Genomic DNA, 23,322 nt, shown 5'->3' on the forward strand with positions numbered 1-23,322 from the left:
TTTCAAAACAAAGTTTGTGTTAACTCTACACAAGTACCAGGGAGGCAGAAAAGTTCATATCGGTATTTTCAGGGGCACAGGGGTAGAATTAATAAATTTTGGATAACTGTAAAATAGTGTTGTTCTTCTCTAGACCTCCCCTTCAACGACTCATTCTTGTTCTCAGACCTCAAAAAAATTATGTCTGAAATGAATTAGTGAGAATTTGACCTATTTTAAAGCAAAAGTCGAATCGTTTGACAATAATGGTGTCGAAGTCAGGTTTTATCGAATTTGGATAGAAAATATATTTTCTTTAAAGCGAGACAAACTTTTGGAACCAACGCTTATACCAACGTTCAATGCACTTTTAATTTTCATTACAACGTATTCGACTCATGGCCACTGTCTAGCTCGGACTCCACATTTTAGTTATATTTATTCGAAAGGATCAACAATCGGTAGTCAAAACTCACTGAGGACGACTTTAGTTTTGTGAATTTTTACGAATTCTTATACATAAGCATTCTTTTAAAACAATTTAGGCGGTTGAGGTAGGAATCCATTGGTAAAATGAGTCAAGAACCTTTAATAAACTTCTCTCTCTAATACCTTACAATAACAACATATAACTTTGGCAATGTTTTCGTCGTTAAAATTTGTATTCAGTATGAGATCTTCGATTTTGTTCGACTTAAGACCTATGTCCAAGTACTAGAATCCTAGCCCTTTGTCGAATGGTGAAGGTCTATTGATGCTTAGGAGTATTTGTGTGCCACAAAGGACAGTCAAAGTTGTCTAGAGAGAGTCAGTCGTCAGCCGTGGAGGTTTACACCTTCATATCGAATATCATATCCTCTGATATATCGAATTGTCCCACTGTGCGTCATGTGGGCTGCTTGATCGCGTTTTGTTGCACAAACATATAGTTACGGCGCGCAAAAAGCACATTGTCAGCCAAGCGTCGCGCTACAATAAAAACAAATCGAGCGCTATAAACATAAATATGAGGAAAAAAATATGTATATATGTATATAAATGTATTTACAACCAAATTGAGGAAATGCAACCTGACTGAAATAAACCCGAGAATTATAAACTAGCTGTTGCGGCTCAGCAACCAAAAGCAAGAAGAAGAAAATAGAAACAAAACTGTCTAAGCAGACGGAATGAACAAAAAACACATTGTGGCACGAGCGATGTAGTAGACACCTTAGTGATGGTGGTGGTAGCACAACAACAACAGCATATACAGCTGTTGGTGGGTGTGCTGACGGCAGGCGTCATCTGCACTAGACCGTCGTTACGCAACGGCGAGTAAAGTGGTTGCACGTCAGGCCAATGCTGACCACCCTCAACCCCCGCTAGTGTCTAATTCCAGCGCGCAAAGTGAGGTAGCTGTCTCAAACTAAAACAAAAAAAGCAAAAAACAAAAGAGAAACTTGAAAACATGCCACCACGGCAAATGGTGATTCATGCCAGCGCATAGTTTCAGTTACACATGCATAATAACTTGTTGTTGTTGGTTGTTAGTTAAATACCTACATACATACATATGTACGTATGTGTATTACACGTTGTCTTCAATGGCTAAGTGGCTTATTGGTCATTTGTTGGTTTGGTTGACCGAGCAGTTCGGTCAACTGTTAGCTGTTTTCTTTTACACAGTGAACGTGAAATATTGATTGCAAAAGCATAGTGTGAGCGCCGCAAAGTATGCTTTACTAGTGATTCAATAATGGCAGTGCTAATGGAAAGCGAAATGTCGGATGACGTGTAATACAATAAACTAACTGACTTTTGACAGCTGTTCAGCAATCAGTTATATAATAAGGTTTGTCTACTTATTTTTTGAGGATGTAAGTGTAATTTTCTCTAATGATATTCTAGCGAAGATCTCGGATGTATCTCATTACTAACACTTTCTTATTTGCAAACGGATTTAGGGAAAATGACTTCCGAAAAAGCGTTTCATATAAACTACAATGATCAATATACCGGTTCCACAAACTTGGAGCTTTGTGAAAAATAACATTTTGATCATTACCTTCAACAAAGTTTTCTTTTATTTCCCTCGATATGCTTCTTCATTCGATTTTTACTATGCGCCATAGCACCTTCACTGCTCGCTAATTGTACAATCTCGACTTTACGAGATGTATGCAAATCCTTAAGGACGGGATTTTATGCTGGGCATAGGAACCAGCGATTAACGATATAACGGGTGATTTTTTTGAGGTTAGGATTTTCATGCATTAGTATTTGACAGATCACGTGGGATTTCAGACATGGTGTCAAAGAGAAAGATGCTCAGTATGCTTTGACATTTCATCATGAATAGACTTACTAACGAGCTAACGTCGAATTTTCAGTGAATGGGCCCTAGAAAAGTTGGCAGAAAATCCGCTTTTTTATCGACAAATTTTGTTCAGCGATGAGGCTCATTTCTGGTTGAATGGCTACGTAAATAAGCAAAATTGCCGCATTTGGGGTGAAGAGCAACCAGAAGCCGTTCAAGAACTGCCCATGCATCCCGAAAAATGCACTGTTTGGTGTGGTTTGTACGCTGGTGGAATCATTGGACCGTATTTTTTCAAAGATGCTGTTGGACGCAACGTTACGGTGAATGGCGATCGCTATCGTTCGATGCTAACAAACTTTTTGTTGCCAAAAATGGAAGAACTGAACTTGGTTGACATGTGGTTTCAACAAGATGGCGCTACATGCCACACAGCTCGCGATTCTATGGCCATTTTGAGGGAAAACTTCGGAGAACAATTCATCTCAAGAAATGGACCCGTAAGTTGGCCACCAAGATCATGCGATTTAACGCCTTTAGACTATTTTTTGTGGGGCTACGTCAAGTCTAAAGTCTACAGAAATAAGCCAGCAACTATTCCAGCTTTGGAAGACAACATTTCCGAAGAAATTCGGGCTATTCCGGCCGAAATGCTCGAAAAAGTTGCCCAAAATTGGACTTTCCGAATGGACCACCTAAGACGCAGCCGCGGTCAACATTTAAATGAAATTATCTTCAAAAAGTAAATGTCATGAACCAATCTAACGTTTCAAATAAAGAACCGATGAGATTTTGCAAATTTTATGCGTTTTTTTTTTTTTTAAAGTTATCAAGCTCTTAAAAAATCACCCTTTAAGAAAACGATATCTTCCTCTGAAGAAGAACTCTTGATAAATTGGACTGTAAAATATATTTTTTTTATAATTTCAGAGATTTTGACTAATGAGTCAATGTTCCACCAAGTGAAACTCACCCATACCATAGGATACCTCCACCATGTTTTGTAGTCTGTCGGGCAACGTCAGTAGTATTGTTTACGATTGAATTGGAAACAATTGCTTTTCATATCAGCTAATCAAATAACTTTTTACCAGTCTTCCACGGATCCGTTTTAGTGTTCCTTACAAATTTTTAGATGTACCTTATTATTTTAGATAGAGCAGGTGTATTTCTGTTTAACGGAGGCTAGAGAACCAATTTTTGAAGAGGTCTCCAGCGGTCCATTCGCTGAAATTTGAATTTATAACTTTCGCAGCCATCTACGGTGTTCTATTATCTGTTTCAGTGAGTCTTCGCTCTATTTGTCTAGCATCAGCGTTTGCTAACTCTCGTGGTCATCCTCACACGTTCAGTAAAACAACAATATTCCAATGAAAAAAATATTAATTAGCTAATGAAAGTAAAAGCCCTCCCTATCGAGACAGACAACAAAAAGTGTTCATAAACTTCGGCAATCCCTTATGGTTGTCATAAGTCAAAAATGTTCGTGAATTGGTAAAAATTTAATAAAATGTCGCTTGTTCAGAACAAAACTTAGTCGCACACAGCATGCAACTCAGAATGTTAAGTGCCAGTGAAGTGAAGTGTACGCATATATTACATACATATTTATTTATTTATGTACTTACGCACATGATGTGTGACCAGCTAAATTGAATTATTGCTACTGCAAAGGCCATTACAAAAGCAAACAATCTGCCATATAAAAACAAACAGTTACGCCAAGGAAAACAAAATACGCCAATCGGCAGCTGTGAAAAGCGAAACAGAAAATTACAAAAACTAGAAAAGAAAACACGACAGGGTTGCAATATACGTATACTACAGAAGTGGAGAGTGTATGGTTGGAGAAAGAAACGTAATTTCAAGGTGATTGAAAAGAATAACAGACGACAAGTACAAGAAACTACGCCCACGAAAATTCCAAATGCATATTTGGCAGACGTAAAATATAAATTTTCAATTTATTTACTGTTTCAACGCTGAAAAACGCAAGAGATACATACATACAGTGGCCTGCAGTGAACTTGCCACTTCCGATTTAACGCATTTTTGCAATTATTGTTGTAAAGTTTTGCTTGAAAATGCCGCAGAGAAGTGAACACGTTGACGTTGAATGCCTTGGCAGTATGTTCAAAAAGGCTTAAGTTGACTTAAGTTAATGTGAGCAATTAGAAATATTTTGAGTAAATTCTTAAAGCTGAGATATTTTGTATTATGTGTAACATTAACTAGGCATTGAAAGCTCTATTTTGTAATAAACTATATTAAAATCATATGTCCATCATATATTGCCACTAACAGAGATAGATATATGATTTAGAATAATTAGTGAAGAAAGATATTTATTTTACTTGGTTTTTCACCAAAAATCAAAATACCGATAAGTCGACTTAAGCTATTTCAGCAAATGTACAAATAATTATTATTGCAAAACACTTTTTGCCGCGTTTAAAAAGATAGTGAAAAGATGCCACCCGGACGCAATTTAGCAGACAAAACAGTTACAACAACAAAACATACAACCAGTAAAACACGTTGAGCAAGTAGTAAGCGCGTTGACAGCCTCTTGGCGTCAGTGAAAACTCTGTTGTACACTTGGAAAATTGCCTGACGCCTGCAGGTCGTCACCATACATCGAAGAGGAGGATGCATCACAAAGAAGACAGACGAAGAAAAGCGCGATAGCCGAGGGAAAACACAAAGAAAGCACAGTTAATTGGCTAAATGCAGTATGGAAATGGAAAAAGGAAACAAAACAAGAAAAGAATAAACAAACATAAAAAACGATAGAACAGCATCCAGTGACAATGGTCCACAAGGCAAGACACCAGCTACAGCTGACAGGAAAGAGATAAAAAGCCAAGAATAGTAAATGCGCTCGAATGGCTGCATGTGCAGCTAGTCACCAAACCACAGTGACGCTGAAACGACTGTCAAGACCACACATACGGACGAAACTACGTGCAGTGGCACACGCGCCCAGCGGCACGAGCGCAACCGGGTCAGTGTTTTCATTGTGGGGCAGAATGCTCTCACAAGACAACACATTCCTGATTACACCAATTTTGGTTGGCGGCTGTGTGTGAAAATCCAATTCAATTGCGTATTTAGAGCGAAAACAGGAAATATCCACAGAGCAAGTGTCGAAAATGGACTCGCAAATGAAATGTGCTGCAAGCAGAGGTATTGTCTATTTTTATTTAGGCGAATGTGCTGAAAATTAAGTTCACAGATAATCTCAAGCAAGCGCACATAGCGTACTCTTACAGCGAAGTATTTCGAGTGTAGGTCGTCGCTAATAGTCGTTGAACTTCAAAGGAACGCGTTTCAGTGTTTTCAGCAGCACTCACAGGAAAGAGGCCTTGGCAGGGCGGAAAGCCGTAAATAAATTCTCAGACACAGTGTTGAAATTGTGGTATTTTTTGATAGACCAATTAATAATTTGAGTTGAAGAGGTCTAAAAACTCGAAATGAAAACATTGTTCGCAATATGAAAATTTCGAAATTTTTATTGATGATTTGATGTTTTGGAGGAGAAATATTAAAAAATTGTGTCGAAACTTCTTGTGATCTGAATTTATTATATTTTAACCAACGCTTCGCAGTGTTAAGTCACATAATTTTATGGCTAAGTCATCTACGTATGATAAATAAGACGATTAGAATTTGCTAGCTGTTAGGCGAAGTTATGTCCATGAGTTATTCCGCAAAACGAGCTGAATTTGGTGAAGGATTTCGTTGATATGCTCTAAATCGAAATCATAATTAAGTTGAGTGGGACTCTCTTCCGTTTCACCGCCTATAGAAAGCTGACTGCTTTTATAACCGATATGTTTTGTTATGAAACCGAAGTCGAATCTAGGTTTAATCGAACAGATATTGATGAATTAAAATGTTGTCCCAACCAGGTTTTGTAGACAAAAAATACCAATTTCGAGACCGAAGTTCTGGAGTTTTTTCATTCCAAAGAGGCTAAATTTATTAAAATTCTATATTTCGCTGTTTCTTGAAATGGCTTTAGACGAACATAGATTGACCTGTAGGTAACACAGCACGCATATAGACGATCATACTACTATTGTCTGATATTCCTGGAAGGCCCAGGAAACGAGCTGTTTCGACGGGGTCGGACCAAAAAGATGGTTAGTCTCATGCGGGGACTCTTTGTACACAGGACATACATATATTGGGTATGTTGGGGTTCAGTCTGGATAGGTACGGATTTAATCTACTACAATATTCAACTCGAGCCCGGTGTTTGCAATTGGTGATGATTTGACTGCAAGTACGTCAGGAAGGTGTTAATAGCTCTTCTGTGAATGGCGTTGATTGCTTGTCGGAATAGTTCTGTAAATCATCGATATACTTACTATTGATATATGTACCTGTTTGATGTCTTTTTACGATAGGATTTTACGATCAATAAATATCCTAACACTTGAAGAACTGTCATATGATTCGCTTTTAAGAAGTTATTATATTTATTAAGTTTACTTATTTTTTCAAAAGTTTCAAGGCAACAAAAGAAAATAAATAAATTATTTACAATTCGAGTGATTATTCAATTCACATTTTGAACACGTTCCTTTTTCATGCTTTTTTTGTGGTCGGATAAAATAATTAATAATCACAAATACCAAGAACCCCAAAATTTATTTATGAATTAAAGAAACATAACAAATGTCTTCGAAAATATATGCATTTAAATTACTTTCGAACGCAACAGTTAAATTTCGCAGGCAAATAAAGAACAATAAAATTCCATAAATTCATTGAAGTCCCCAGCAATAAAAGTTGATAAATTAATGGGAGCGCCTATTTATATATGTTTGTAAGTATGCTGCAGATGCCATGTGACACACAAAACTCTTCCAAGATGTATGCACTCATCAGCCAAAAATGGGTAGCGTTTAGAAAATCAACCAATTAAAACGAAAGTTGGGACAAAAAATTTACAGACACAAGAGAAGGAAGAGGGTAGGCAAACAGAAAAGACGACCCAACTAATTACTTTCAATTAAGATTTCTCGCGATGCCAACAAATGAATTTGCGAAGATGCTTGTATAGACATTTGTGTATATGTATGTGATGTATGATGTCAAATATTGAGGTCCAACTGGGTACCTAAGGCGAATATAGAGTATCAAAAATTTAAAACCAGACACGATGCACAATGATGCATAATTATATGTGCATGACGGTGGTGCTGAAATCTAGAAGGAATATTAAATATACACATGTATCTATAATTTCCATTCTAGAGCGGAGAAACCGTATGATCTTGTAAGATTTATTGCCTACTGAGGTCTGAAACCCAATTTTTTTAAGGACCACCCTAATGGGTTTATATGTATGGACAAAGCCATTCAAATCTTTCATTATAAACTAAAATTAAAAGAATAACCGCAGAGTATTCGCAAAGGTTTCGAAATTAGAACGAGAAAATCATATTCCATGCAATCTCCTCCTTTCCCTTGCTGCACAACATAGATATACTTTGTCAAGTAAAGCGATCCCCAAAGCTTTACACACACACACATTTGCAGCGAATTTCATTAGAGATAATGTTTTTAGAAACAAAATAATTGTGTAATAAATTATAAATGCATTTTGAAGACCACAGTCTTGGCACACATTGCATGCAAACGAATTCGAAGGAAGGAAGCAAATAAATGAGCACACAATATTGGCGAGCTTTGCAAATGAGTAAAGTCCATTACGAATACAATAAATGGCAGATAAAATCTACAAATGGACAACAAACTGAAAATATTGAAATACAATGTACATCTGTATGTAATTAAGTGTGTATATGTGTGTGTAAATATGCAGGTAGTCTGGCGATGGCGCGTCCTAATGACGATCGGGGCATTGACGCTGCACGTACGCAACCACAGCCACCAACCGAGCCAATAGACATTAGACTTTGAATATAAATTAACGGCAAAATGGACAATCGAACAACCGACGTAATTCAAAAGTTGTGATGATACAATAACTTTGAAATTAATGCGCATATTTTGCTCTAATGAATGATATCTTTGAGTTACGTATATGTTTAATATTGAACAGATCGGAAGGAAGATTGGTTCTATTCCTTCCAAGCATCTAAACAAGCAATCGTTATTATAGAGAAATGCACCTCAAATAAAATCGAGATTTCTCAATATTTCTCGGATGCAGCTACTTTACCTCAGTCTGAAGTCAATACGTCCAAAGCTTCCGTTCTGTGCTATTCATAGAACTGAATCCAATATATAACAACCGTTCTAATTACACAACAGTAAATTATATAATTTAAAATATAATATAAGCCAACTTTTTATTATTCTTAAAAAATATTTACTATTCACTCAAAGCGTTTTCGTCCCGCTCCAAGTAATAAGACTCGATTAAATATTATGTTTGCGCTACTAATTACATCGGGACCAATGATTCACTAGCGCCCTCTGTAATTTGCAAAATATTTTCTTTATTTTGACCTTTCACTTCTGACAAAGGAGTAAAAATCATACGGACAAGGTTTAGCTATTCGAAAAACTCACGATTCATGGTAAAATCCTTTATTAATATATGACCCTTGAGATGACATATCTTTATAATAATTTTAGCTTTGGAACTGTATTCTTTGAATATTTTCATTGGTATCAAACCGAGATCATTCGTATCTGTGATTCTAAGTTGAAAGACTTAGAGGAATATATATTTTCCAAGGTTTGACAAGATAAGTCTACATATTGTTGATAAACATGAACATCTCGCATGAGAACAGCTTTTATATCACTACCGTTTCGAGTAGAGCTGGTTCTCGCGAGACTTTCTTCAAAATCAGTAGCAGGAATATGCTGAATATTTTACACAGTGATGAATTCGATATATGGACCGACTATATGTACATGGTAAGTGTTTGCTATTTCTTGGCTCCCTTTGAACATACTTTAGTGAATGAGCTCTAGAACCTAAGTTAACTTATAGCTAATATTTCGAGACTTGGATCAATGAAGTAATCAATAACACGCGAACCGGATATATTGTTGTTCTGGACGACAAATTTGGATCCTTGTAACAATAAATAACTGGTAGGGATCAAGAGAATGTTATAAAAAAATAATTTGCATGTAGATTTAATTCTGACTTCAACCAGCCACTTAGGTAACCTTGGCAAACTGAACCATTATAGTAGTGTCTACATAATCGCACAAGCCTCCAATACAATCCAATTGTTGATCCTTCAAAAACTCGGGTAAATTAAAAAAAAAATAATTAATAATAATAAATATTTTAAAGAGCTCATGGAGCCGGAGCACATAAATCCACGATAACTGGAGTCAAATTAGACAGGTTCCTTTTTTCAAAAATTACACTCGATTTAAACTTACAATTTATATAAAATAATAAATGAGAGCAACTAAAATTGAAGTGTGATCTTCCGCCAAACCAATACACTGACAACACTTGATATTACTTGCATATTTCAAGCACTTCACTCGCTTCAATTACCAACTACAACATAGCGAGCGTGACAGTTAAATTACAAAGCGTTTTGTAAAAGATGAAAAAAATATTGGCGCGTACAACATAAGCGCCTGCGTGCAGGAATTCATTTAAAAGAGCTTACACAACACACCACAACTACAACAATAGCAATACCGGTTAATAGCGCCAAGTGTACACGACTTACAATTTTATACGAGCACTTTTTTGTCGATATTTTATGCAAACTGCCAATTTCTAGCGCAATTAATACGAGCGGTACTTTAATCCATATAAGCGATGCCAAAGTGAGGCCGCGCCGCAAATACGAAATTTTTGAAAAAATTATGCACCGACACGAAGTCAAAGCGAGTAGCGTACGATTATGACAACAAAAGCCAACTAACTAAACGGCGATGGAAGCGAAAATTATTGGCAATAATAAAGCGTTTTCGTTGCTTGCATACATACATACATATGTACATATGTACAACTGATTGTATGGCGCGTCAGTCGGGCAGGTGGCGCAGCGAATTTTGGTGGCAACCGCAGCAACAACACACACACAAACATAAGGCAACACCGCATTGAGCATAACATAACCGCAAAGCGAATAAAAAACGCCTCCGCCACCACCTGACGTAGCCACCAGGCAATGCGCGCCCATTCATTGCGGCCGCTGCCAATGATTTTGGGGGGACGCGGGGTGACTGACGTACGCCGTTGCTGGTTCACAGTTCGCCTACTTCTGGATTTTCTTTACATAAATTTTCCTATCGAAAAAATAAACAATGGAAAATGGCAAAAACAAGAACACAAACACACACACGCATACATAGGCTTGTAAGTAAAAATAATAATCAGGAAAATAATCGAAATTGTTTACATAGTAGCGAAGTGAACGCAAGTGATACATATACACACCTACAAACAAAAAAAAAATACATATTTACATTTGATTGCGTCGATAAATGTTTATACGTATGTGTGTATGTGTACATCCATTCGCATACCGCAATCGGGCGTTTGTGTGGTGGGCGGTGGCAGTCAAACCAGAACCGCAATACAGAGCAGACAACTATCAGAAGAACAACAGCAACAACAAATCATAACAATGATGTTGTTGTTGTTGTTTGCAGGCGGCTGTTTTACAATTGATCCAACAATGCGCGCGCATTATTTATAGCAATGACAATAACAACAGCAAAAACCACAACTGGTTGAAAATAATTATAATAATAAATATTTAGTAAAACCATTTAAAACAGCAACAGTAACCAATAATAATAACAATAACGTTGACTAGCAGTTACATATCATTTTGGCCCCAACCCCAGCAGCTCTCCAAGCAGCAGCAAAACGCTCAAACGCCGCTAGCAACAGGAAGCAGTTGTGAGCTTCCAATATGGGTAGGCAATAAATTTACATAAATCCATAAATAATTTATTAAATCAATGGGAGAATAGTAGTGTAAGTAACCACAGTTCTCATGTGATCTATTGTTTTCAGGAGATCAGATAAAGCTTAGCTTAGAATTTATACCTTATAAAAGTATCGTGGGAATTCTTAGAAATTCATATGAATATTATAAACAGATTTCATTACACTTTTACAATTATAAAGGGAATCTATGATTTTGGTTTAATATTTCGCGTAATAGAAGTTTCTTCGTTACTTAAACCTATCACATACAGGTTAAGAGGCATTAAACACGATCTCTATTTTATATTCAATTGACGATAACTCTCTTTGAGCTTTCTGATATAGTTCATAAAAAAAGAGCCACTTTAAAAACTCAAATTATTCCAGAATGGCTGAAGGACTTTTTATATCAGAAATACTTTCGTAGGCGTGATATTACCTACCGCGGATATCTAAAAAAAAAAGTTCTATAATTTCAGATTTGTAACATTCGCCCCTCTCTAATGCGATCCTTTGTACTAATTTTACTTTCATAACTTTATTTATGGCTTAGTTATGACACTTTATGTCTTTTGGTTTTCGCTATTTTGTTGGAGTGACAGTGCATCGATTTTGCCCATCTTCGAAAGCAACCTCTTCAGGGTGCCAAGGTTATCTGCCAAGATATCTCAATTTTTACTCAAGTTATCGCTTGCATGGACAGACGGGCAGACAGACATCAGAATTTCAATTCCACTCGTCATGCTGATAATTTATATATATATGTATAACCCCACATCTAAATCTTTTATTTCTGTGTGACACAAACAACCGTTAGTCATAAGTTCTGCCAAAAATGAAGCTAGGCACTAAAAAGCAATGGATGCAATGTGTACTATAGTTTTTAAAACTATCCATGCTCTCAAGAACCATTAAAGATATTATTTCATAAGGAATTTATGTAATTATTTACCATGAAAACACATAAGTCGAATAAGCTCTGTAGACCAATCAATAAGGAAAGCTGTGGTGAACCCTGGTTCCCAGAGATTTCTTATTTAAGAGAAAGCATCTTAGTCGGATTTATATACTAGAACTCTTGTTAAACGCTTTGTAAAAAACGTTCTCCTGGTCACTTTGTCTCTTCGAAGCTAGATCTTTCATTGATGGGCATCATCGATCGAGATGATATGACTTTTGTAGTTATGCTCCGTAAGTTACTTTCCTACAATTTAAGTCGGTTAACGCGTTTTTGAAAATAGGGGAATCCAATTACCACTGAAGGTGGGAGACTAAGGAACACCAATTCATGGAAACTGTTAATTAAACTTATAACCACAAAATGATCTCCAACACTACAAATTCTAGTCTAAATTGTGAAAGGATATAACTTTATAGTTATTGCAACCACAAATCGTCAAGATCAGTGTCACCAGCTTCCGCTCATCAAATTCCATGCACAGCCATAAAAGGTGTGTCACTACGCCGAAATTATATAATTAAAGAGACTGATCTAAAATGAACAAAAATGTTGAGAAATATTGGCAAAATGAAAACAAACGCCCAAATGTTACACTTTATCCTCCCATCATGATTCTCAGAATTCAGCAATAAAACTTTAAGCAATTGTTTTCAATCAAAATAATTGAAAATTCATGTATTTTTAATAACAAAACAAATTCGCTTTGCTCACTTCACTTGCTTTGCTGTTTCTTAATCATACTGTCAATTTTAGCTGCCAATGCGAGAGAGAGTGATGTTTAACATAATTGAGCATGAAATCGATGGCCAAAAATAGATTTTGCGCTTATTACACTAATTAAAGAAACAAATGGATACGTAAGTATTCTTACGTATTTAGCTAAGTAACGTAAGCAACAAGGCATGGCATAAGTAGGCTTATAAAAATAGCCGAGTGATTCCCAGAAGGAAAATTCCAAAAATATTTTATTTTCAATATGTGAAGAGATGCAATGGGTATGTCCGAGACTAGACAATATGTTTTGCTTTTGTGTAACGGAACATAAAGTATTTCTTGTTTTTCACCGGAAAGAAAATCCCTCACAAACATTCAACAACAAGTACATATTATTTACGAAGGCAGAAAGACAACAAAAACAATGTGTGGGCAGTATTTAGCGTAACAAGTGTTAAGTACACAGGCTTTACCAGGTATGCGGTGCGGTAGTACTCGACCAAGATACTAAGCATTCCAGTGCATGAGTGAAGTCAGCCAATTTGAATAGTAAAAGACACATTCTTTAATTTTTGACTTTTGTCGCTAATGGCTTACGCATGAGTCAGGTGTGATGATGTGACAGATAGTGGCTTATATGTCAGGGATTATGGGCTTCATTTTACACAAGCATATTCGCAATACTTCGCGAGCCATAGTAAAAATCATTTAAGGGTGTTATTTATATTTTGAGCTTAATAATTGAAAAATTAAGAATTCTACATTATTTTATTTATTTTTTTAATAAAATTTTCGAATAATTTCGAACAAAACAACTCAGAAACAAACGTTCTAGCCATTACCATGAATTTTGTATTTAAGAGAGAACAAATTAGTTCCGAATAAAATATTATAACAGGTGTTTATTTTAGACTTGTGTTTTTCTATGACGTCTCCCAGCAGAGTCAGTAATTCATGCAAGCAAGGATATATTTCGCATCACTTTTACTCTAATGGACAAAGCGCATATTCAGAGACGCTGTATAGTGCGCAACGAATATTGCTGTGGTAGAGTAGAATATCGAAGATGGGCTGAAGGAGTCCATAAGCTGTACCTATACACTTTTTGGGAGATTTTGCGGAAAAATCTCGGTTTTCGGGCTTACAAAATCCAAGTCATGCAAGAATTGATGCCAAACGACCATCAGGCACGTTATATGTTCGGTGGTAGATTTTCACTAGACAATTTTGTTTAGCGAAGAATTGGTACTTTGGTCGAATGGGTACGTTAACCCTTTCGATCCGAAAAGCCGTTGAAGTAAATAAAACTTATTTCGCGTAATAAATCGAGATGACAGGTATTGGAAAATTTAAAATTATTATTATTTAAAATACCACGAATGTAAACAAATACCGTCAAGAATAGTATAAGCTACGAAAAGAGACTAATTTAAACTTTTTTAACCACTTATTTTCTACGCTAGGCACCTTTGAAAATACACCGGGACACATAGGACCCGTTCAGATCGAAAGGGTTAACAAGTAAAATTGTCGTATTTGGAGATGATAATAATCCACAAGTATGATCTATGGACAGAGAGAAACACTGTCATATTTTTTCAAAAATGAACCCAGTCATAATATTACAATCAATGGGGAACGCAATAGAGCCATGATTAATGAATTTGGTGCCTGAATTGGATAATGTTGTTATGGACGTCCTTTGGTTTCAGCAAGACAGCGCTACATGCCATACAGCCAATGTTACAATCAATTTATTGAATGCAACTTTTGATGACTGACTACGGTGTTCAAACTATGTTCTTGGTCAGTATCAATGCGGCTATACATTGCCACATGAAGATGTGGTATCCTGAATATAAAGATCCTTCTTAGAATAGGCTCCCAATTTCTTGGTCTTGTTTTACAGAACTTTTCTCATAAATTAAATAAAAAAGTTCATGGAGAATACTTATGTACTTATCGAGGGGCAACAACATCCAACATACTTAACAAGTAAGGAAAGGCTAAGTTCGGGTGCAACCGAAAATTTTACACTCTCGCAATTTATTGCTATATTTTTATTAAGATAACACACAAATTGACCCATATATTCGGCATAAAGTCCAATAGAAAAACAAAATCATCATATATAGTATATAATTCCTGAATCGATTTCACTCATTTTCACCACCAAAATACATTATATGTATGCTAATATTATATCGTATCGTATTTTTGAAAATGCAATAATTTGGTATATGAGAGCTAGGGGATTAAGACCCGATTTAACCATTTCTGGTACAGAGACACACTATTAGAAAAAAAATATTTCCTCTGAATTAAATTAAGATATCTGAGAGGTTGAAAAATTACCCTAAGGCACTGAGTTCTTCATATCCGATATCCAGGGCATTGAAAACTTATAGTGCGATTTCGACAATTTTTTCACAAGTGATGCCACAGATCATTTACAGTATTTGTGTAAAGTTTTATTTCGCTATCTTCATTGATTCCTTATGCACATATTATAAAGTGAGGGAATGATATCATTTTCCATTCTATAAAAAATCTGAGTTCTGCTAGTCTCTGCTATTTCTTCTGTAAAATTTAGTAATTTTCAACCTAACCTTTGTAGAGGAGGTGGGCGTGGTTATTATCCAATTTCAACTATTTCCTCATGGTGTATGGTGGGGTAAGCAGACCTCTCACGGTCCCAAGGAACATGTGTACAACTTTCGTCAAGATATTTGATATATTTTTACTCAAGTTATCCATTGCAGGGACGGACGGACAGATAGACATTCGAATTTCTACTCTACTCGTCACGCTGATGACTTTGGTATATTGGTATATATAACCCAATATCTCAGTCGTTTAGTTTTATGACTTACAAACAACCGTTATATGAACAAAACTAAAAACTAACACGACTATACTATCTTTAGCAACTTTGTTGCGAGAGTATAAAAATAAATATTGAAAGTAAATAGAGTCAACATTCGTTTTTAAAAACAAATTGCGACAACACTTGTCCAGATTATTGAAAATACATGGCACTATGCTATGTTGTTGTGTGCATAACACAACATAACAAAAATTTAAAAATTTACGCAATAGAAATTCCACGCTTGGAAAACTCACTTATTGCACAATTACACAGCATGAGAAATACCCGTTTCATTTACAAAATTTACAATAAATGTAAACAAAATTTAAAAACAATAAAAATATATACACACATACACATGCGTATTGAATTTAATGAGAATATTTGCTTAATATGTACAAATACTTAAAAATGAAAATTAAAAAAAAAAATACTTAAAAATTTATTCGACATAAAATTGTAACTAAAGTTGTACTTAATGTATACAAATGTATAATTGTGTTTATGTATTTATGTGTGTGCGCATTACAAAATCACTTAAGAATTTGAAGCGTTGGCACAATAATTACTAAATTCAATGTAATTGTATAAAATTTGTGGGCTGAAAATTTAATTTTTTCAAAATCAATAAACGCCTGGTATTGAAAAATCGGGGCATTTCAGCAAAAACAACAAAAAAAACTTTAAAATTGGATTAAATCAAACAAATTGCTTATTACGGAAAATAGCGGCATACAACTGTGGTCATGAGGCATTCCAAACAAAAATCAATGACCACACAACCATGGTTGCCAGATGAGGATAATTTTTGAATGAGAAATGAATGTGTATGTTCGAACTGCCGAAAAACAGACGCCATGAAATTAATAAAACGTATTATATAGAGTTGTATCTATAATTTGTATATTTGAATGTATATATTATATTATATATGAATGAATGGCCGATTGCGAAATGTGAAAATGTTTTAATTTTCATTTTCAATGTCAAAAACAACACACAAAATATACATACTGTATTGTTGAAAATATTAAAATTAAATTTATTATGCATACATATAGACAATTACCGACATGTAAATATGTCTGTGCAATTAATCTGTTTTCTGCGGCCAAACATGTGTACAGCGGCCAATGACTACTAATATGAATACTTTTAAATAAATCATATGAAATAATGCGTTGAAGTGATATGAAATTCGAAATGTTTTCAATGCAATGCCAATGGAAATACAACAAAAACAACAATTAAAATATAAGAAAAAGAAAAACAAAGAAAATAAATATTTTGAAAATATGCGTAATTTAGAGAGAGGGGTCACATTTTGCAAATAAAAACATTTAAAATCTTGAGAAAAATATTTTTGTAAATATATAGATACGTACATATATCTGTGTAGAACGCCAACTGATTGATTTACGATTAGTCATTGTGGACATTGGTCGCACTTATCATAGCAAGTCTACTACACATACCCCACCCTCTACAAAGGCAAAGCAGCCATAGAAGACAAGGTCAATTGGCTTATAAAATGCGTCGTAAGGGAGCAGAGGGTGGATGTTTCGTTGCCAGCATAGTCGGATGGAGCTAATAAAACAGATGTTTGTACATAGCTACACATGTCCAATCATTTTAGTTTTCAATGTCTCTGCTCGTACGTATGGCTGCCAGTTCAATAACCGTTAGTTTTTTTCGACTAAATGCCAACCTTCAAAATCGACAGGGCAACTTTTCTCAAATGACTCGTACGAAAAAATACAATTTACAACAGATTTTTTTTTTTTTTGGTTTTTAACAAAGGAAAAACAAGCGAAATAGAAACAACAACTTTAATTAGCGATAATGAGCGGACGTTGAGTTGAAAATAGCTTACGAAGAATGGGGTCGGTCGTCGCGCGCGAAATATAAAGAATACAATACATTCTATGATGGCTAATAGCCAAGTGCAAGTGCTGTAAGCGTCATTTATTCACACGCATTTCTTAGCTAATTCCATTATTATACTAAGTGTAAAATGCTAGGAGTACTGAAGGTCTATAAACAAAAATCGAATGTTATTTAAAGACAAATAATGAAAGTAAAACTCTCTTTCGGTTGAAGCTGAGGTGATGAAAGATAATCACAAAATCATGAACCTCGATTGACTGTTTGACGTTCCATATAGCAAACTTAGAATAATAAGAAGACAATTATTTGGACAGTACTATATCACTATACAACCTTGGCAACCCCAAAATTTGATCCATAGTATTTAAAATATATATAATTATTTTCATCATAGTTATAACGCCTCCAACGAAACACCCTTTACTGAATACAGCACTTGTGTCTGCATAATAAGAACTTTTCTGTTTGTTTTGATTTCCATTCAACTCTGTTGTCAGTCAGCGAGCACATTAAGTAGCGCGTATTCACGCATAATACTCACATACATACACACACACACTCACACCTAAACAACGCAGCACATGCAATTGCACTGGGCCAACTCGTCATTTGTTGACCGAGCACAAACCACAGCCACAAATAGACGCGAAAACATATTTTTTTTGCAATAACAACAAAACTAGATTACAGTGAGAACGATAAGAAAAAAGGAAATGCGAAATAAGGTGTGGAGGCAGAGGAAGTGATGGAAGTGCACACTCGCCTATAAAAAGTATGTCGATGAAATTAAGTGAAAAGCGTTAATTGTGCGAAGGCATGTGCGCAAACGTCAAAGTGTCGACCACTAAAAAGCAACTAGGCTCAACGCAAATGAGTGGCTGACGGCCGGCAAAAATATCGAGCGTTTACTACGAGTATAATAACTGGAACACATAAAGTGCATTGCAGTGCGGTGTAGTGTTGTAAGGAGCTGTGTGAATGTGTGTGAAGGGCAGCAAGGCAGTAAAGGCACTGGGTGGCAGCTGCAAAGTGCAAATGTGTGGAAAAAGGTCTCACATCAAAACAAATGCATATCTGTATGTATCTAGAAATGTATGTTTCTTGCATTGAAGTGACTTTTAGCGGCATGATTTTGACCCACATTGTAGGTAACGTCGAAGCGCCGTCATTAAGTGGGTCACAAAGCGACTATTCGCTGGGTAGCAAAACAAAAGATATATAAGAATAAAAGTAAACAAAATGAAAAGGTAAAAAAAAATTTTTTGAAACACTTTCGCGAACATGTCACTTTCCTTTTTCTAGTTTTAACTATTATACTTTTGCTGTATTTGAGATATTTTAGTATTTTGTTCTAAATGTGCTTTTAGTTCACTCTTTTTGCAAATGGATGATATTTGGAGGGTTGATCATTAAATATGTACATATAATCGCGAAGAAGTAAACACTTTTTTTTCTGGTCAAATCGGCAGCATTCCTTATAATTTATTGGGGCATGTTTTATGCCGTTATAACAAATACAACAATCGATCCGACAACAGTCAGATATCCGATCAAGCGCAGAGCCATTCGACAAAACTATTTTGGTGTTATTTAAGTTAATTCTTATGACGCCTTAACTTCAAACAATTCTGGTTTCTGTTCTGTTGAACTCTTCTGATACTGAATAAGCATTTAATTTAGGAAGAATAGGATTGTTCCTCACACACAATCTGTCACATCACACATTAAACTCTCCACTAAGGTACAATTCAGGGCTTTCGAAAAGTAGCAGCCGAAAATATAGCATCTGCAGCGTGAAATACAGATGTAAAAATCAGGGGATATATGAGAACAACAAACATCCGCACAATAAAAGACTTTAAACAATTCCTGCAAGGCACAAACATCAACTTCAAACATGCAAGAGTTATGCCTACAAATATATCACCATCAATAAAAAACTACCACAAAAAGAATAAAAAAGTGACGGAAGTAGCATGGGAGATTGCAGCAGCTGTCAAGTGTGTATACAAACACATATTTAAGTATGGACCGGCCTTAAAACAATTCAGAAGGGTTAACAAACAAATCTGCAAAGAAAAGCAAAGCAAAAATAACAACAGTTAACTGCAACAGACACCGACAGTTGCACCTGCGACATTGAGAACAGCTGTAAAACTCACAAAATAGCAGCTGTTTCTCCATTCGTTCACTAATTAAGCTCAAGGATGAGTTAATAGCAAAGCACTTTGTAAATTCCAACAGTGTTAATATTATTATCATTTATTAATCGTAGCATAAATAAGTGTCGTTTTTGTTATTGTACCTTTATTTATTAAAAAGGTAATGAAACGAGGCATAAAAGGGAATATAACATAAACAAACATTAACGGCAAATAATATAAAAAAGTCATTGACTTTTGATTGTTGATGGCTTTATCATTTTTTAAGATTAATTTTAAAGAAATCGGTGAGAGCATTTTTATCAGCATATTCGAAAGAAAAAGTGTGAAAACAGTACATGCGACATGAAATTGCATAATTTGCAGTTGGCTACCTCTTGAAACAAAAAATAGTATTTTCTCAACCAAATACCGTTTTTGCAAATTATGTTTTTATGAAATATGTTAAAATTGGAGCTGCTTGCAATTGCCTCATTAATGTTATTTCGCTATTTTTATTTGCTAAATAAATAAAGATTTAATATTACTTATACATTATTATATACACTTGGCCATTCAACTCAGTGCTAATTTTGATAAGAAATGTGTACAATAATTCAACAAAATTCGACTAGCGCCTGCACAATCAGCATTTTCCAAAAATTTATTTATGTTATTCGTAGTACATCAATTGAATGCTGATGATTCATCATTATAGTGTTTCTTTCTACTTTCTACTATAGCATTTAAATGATGAACTGTAATTTAAGTCAAGTCCATACATAAGCACATAGTTGCGTATTTTAGTGAAAAATAAATTCATTGATAATTTTGTACGCAGCAAACATCAGTAGTGGCCAGAATGTTTAAAGGAGAGGACCGGTAAAGCTATTCCACCCATTTTTCACTACACCAAACGGCTGAAAACTCGTGATCATTGGTTTAATACACACATTTTCATTTAAGTAGGTACATATTTATTTTCGTTTAAAATATTTTAGTAATTTTACGATTTGCACACAGCGCAGTGCCGCAAGTGATCGATATTGCTCTGTATGCTATCCAAAATAAATACTCGACATTGTCGCTGTTTTTAACAGTGCAAAATTGCGAGTCTAACTAAAATTAATGATTATTTATTTTCTATAATCCGATGTAATGGAATGCAAATATAAATTTTATTTCTCTTCATAAACAAAGTGAAAACATATGTATTATTGGTGATAGGTGGGTGGTGTGGGCATTTTAGGTATTATTTTCCTTTTGGAACATGATTGCGTACGTATATTTTCGGGGTAATATGCACGTAGACAGGAAGCAATTATTTACTTTTCTTTTATTTGCAAAAGTATTTGCATAAATGCGTATTTGTACATGTACACTATTAAAGACAACAAAAAACGCCTACAAATATTTGCACTCACCCACAAGGAAATTTTTACAAGAAATAACAATGTATTTTATTTATCAATTTCAAAAATTTTAAACACGGTTTTGAGTTTGGCTAAAATATATGAAAGTAATTATATATATATTTCCACTGAGAATAGTATAGTAAGAAATGTGTGTATCTTTATCATACATATAGATTATTTCCATAAAATCTTTTTAGGAATACAAAACTACATCATGTACATACATACGTATACTGACGCTGGCGAGAAATTTATGAGCGTACGTCACGGCTAACCATAGCAACAAACCATATTCCAAAGCTAAAGGCACATAATTTTCGTTATTCTTTAAATAAAAGCCACGAGCCGCATACTAACTCGGCAACAACAATAATGGAATGCGAAATTCTTTATGTAGATATGAATGAATTATTTTTAGGTAGATATGTAGGTAAATATCCGGCGGTTGTGAACACTTTAAAACATGTTAATTTCAGTACCTACACTTAGATTAGATTGTTCAGTGTACTACTTATAAATACATTAGCACAATATCTAGTAGACGCAAACCAGCTATGCATGAACAAAAATGGCAACGTATCAATTTATTTAAATGTTAAATGGTATAAAAACTACTGACATTTTCACATAACCCAACCCGAACAATTATAAATTAAAAATATGCTTAGCAAGCGAATATTTTTATTTTCAATGACAGAATTGGCTCATGAGAAACATTCTGCTAACATACGATTATTCTGCCCGACTTGAGGTCAACTAAAGAAAATGTATATTCAGATGTATGTACGTATGTACCTGACAAGGCGTAGCCAAGGCGAAATACTAATTTGCATGCAATTTTCAAAACACTTCCCCGTGGACGGTACATACCTCTTCCTGGCGAGCTTCCACTTTTGTATGATGAATATCTGCCGTCTGACAAATTTACAGTCAACCAACTGTGTGTTCACACCCCTTTTTATTATTTAATTTTAATTATTAGTATATATTTATGTGTATAGTGGCGTTTTAAAGCGACATCGCCAACAGTGCCAACGCAGTCATAAGTGAGTATCACACAGTCTTCCTATGCAATTTGTCACAAATTGTATTGTTGTTGTTAAATTCTTGCCCAGCCAGAACGCTTTGACTTTCTATTTGCCACAGAAAATATTCAGAATATCTATCACAAGATTTCCACAAATATGCACCGTTTCTTGCTTGCTTCACAAACTCATCAACACATTTCCAAATATGTATTTATGTATGTATACACACGCGATATATGCACAAATTTTGAAATTTTCACTTTTACTAGAACAACTGCAAACACATTTAATTTGTATTATTATTTTTTATGTTATGAATTTTCGTAAATAAACTTAAAAGCTGCGTATCTCAATTTTACAATTTATCTCTTTCACTACATATGTACATACATATATATTTTTTATAAAACACTTCATTTATTTTAATTTTCACTAAAGTACAAAAATGTTTGGAAATCAACTCGTGAAGTGAAAACCGATGCAATGTCGAAAAAATGCACAAAATTAAAGCAACTACAACGGCGTCAACGGGAAAACTCAAACGTTCGCTTATTAACTTAAGCAATCGGCGTTGGACCGTCTGATTTTTCCCACTTGCACTATACAAATGAAAATGCTGAAAATGCTGCAAGCGAAAATCGAATGAAAAACCAAACGGCTGCAAAGCGGCAAAAGTATAAAATAATAACAATTGGAAATAGCAATGACAGAAAAAGCGAACGGGTATACAAAGGAAAAACAATAACGCAGCATTGCCAGTTGTAAAGTAAATGATATGGGAACAATTTCTAGTTTTGTCGTTGCCATTCTGTTGGTGCTGTGAACAAACTGTTCCCAATAGAAATGTAATATGTGTATTATGGTTTTAAAATATGTATATGAAAAACTATTAATGCCTTATTGGAATTATAACCGCATTTATCTATATTTCATTACAAGCACCTCTTATCTACATAAATGTTACTTTTATTGAGAACTACTCCAGAAAGAGCTGGCAAGCAAGAAATCTCCGACAAAAAAATGTTTTGATTTCCGCTGCCGTTCTTGGTTGTTATTATTACTTGTACGTATGTATATTTATCATGATTAAATTATGACAACAACGTTGTGACACTATGTTATGCGAAGGA

General features: G+C 34.9%; 1 protein-coding gene across 3 annotated transcripts in view; it reads right to left on the reverse strand.

The window, feature by feature from the left end:
* LOC105209837 (ras-specific guanine nucleotide-releasing factor RalGPS1) overlaps positions 1-22,866 on the reverse strand; it is a 36,673-nt gene extending 13,807 nt beyond the window's left edge. Inside the window, exon 1 of one of the 3 annotated variants that reach the window (XM_029038798.2) lies at positions 22,035-22,866. The gene's annotated coding sequence lies outside the window, so the exon portion shown is untranslated. Of the gene's footprint in view, positions 1-9,963; positions 10,162-22,034 lie in introns of those variants that run through there. The other 2 variants (XM_011180463.3, XM_054235208.1) reach the window with 2 other exon arrangements.
* Between the last annotated feature and the right edge of the window lie 456 nt (positions 22,867-23,322).

This window comes from Zeugodacus cucurbitae, chromosome 6, assembly GCF_028554725.1.
Source record: "Zeugodacus cucurbitae isolate PBARC_wt_2022May chromosome 6, idZeuCucr1.2, whole genome shotgun sequence".
Taxonomy (NCBI): Eukaryota; Metazoa; Arthropoda; class Insecta; order Diptera; family Tephritidae; genus Zeugodacus; species Zeugodacus cucurbitae.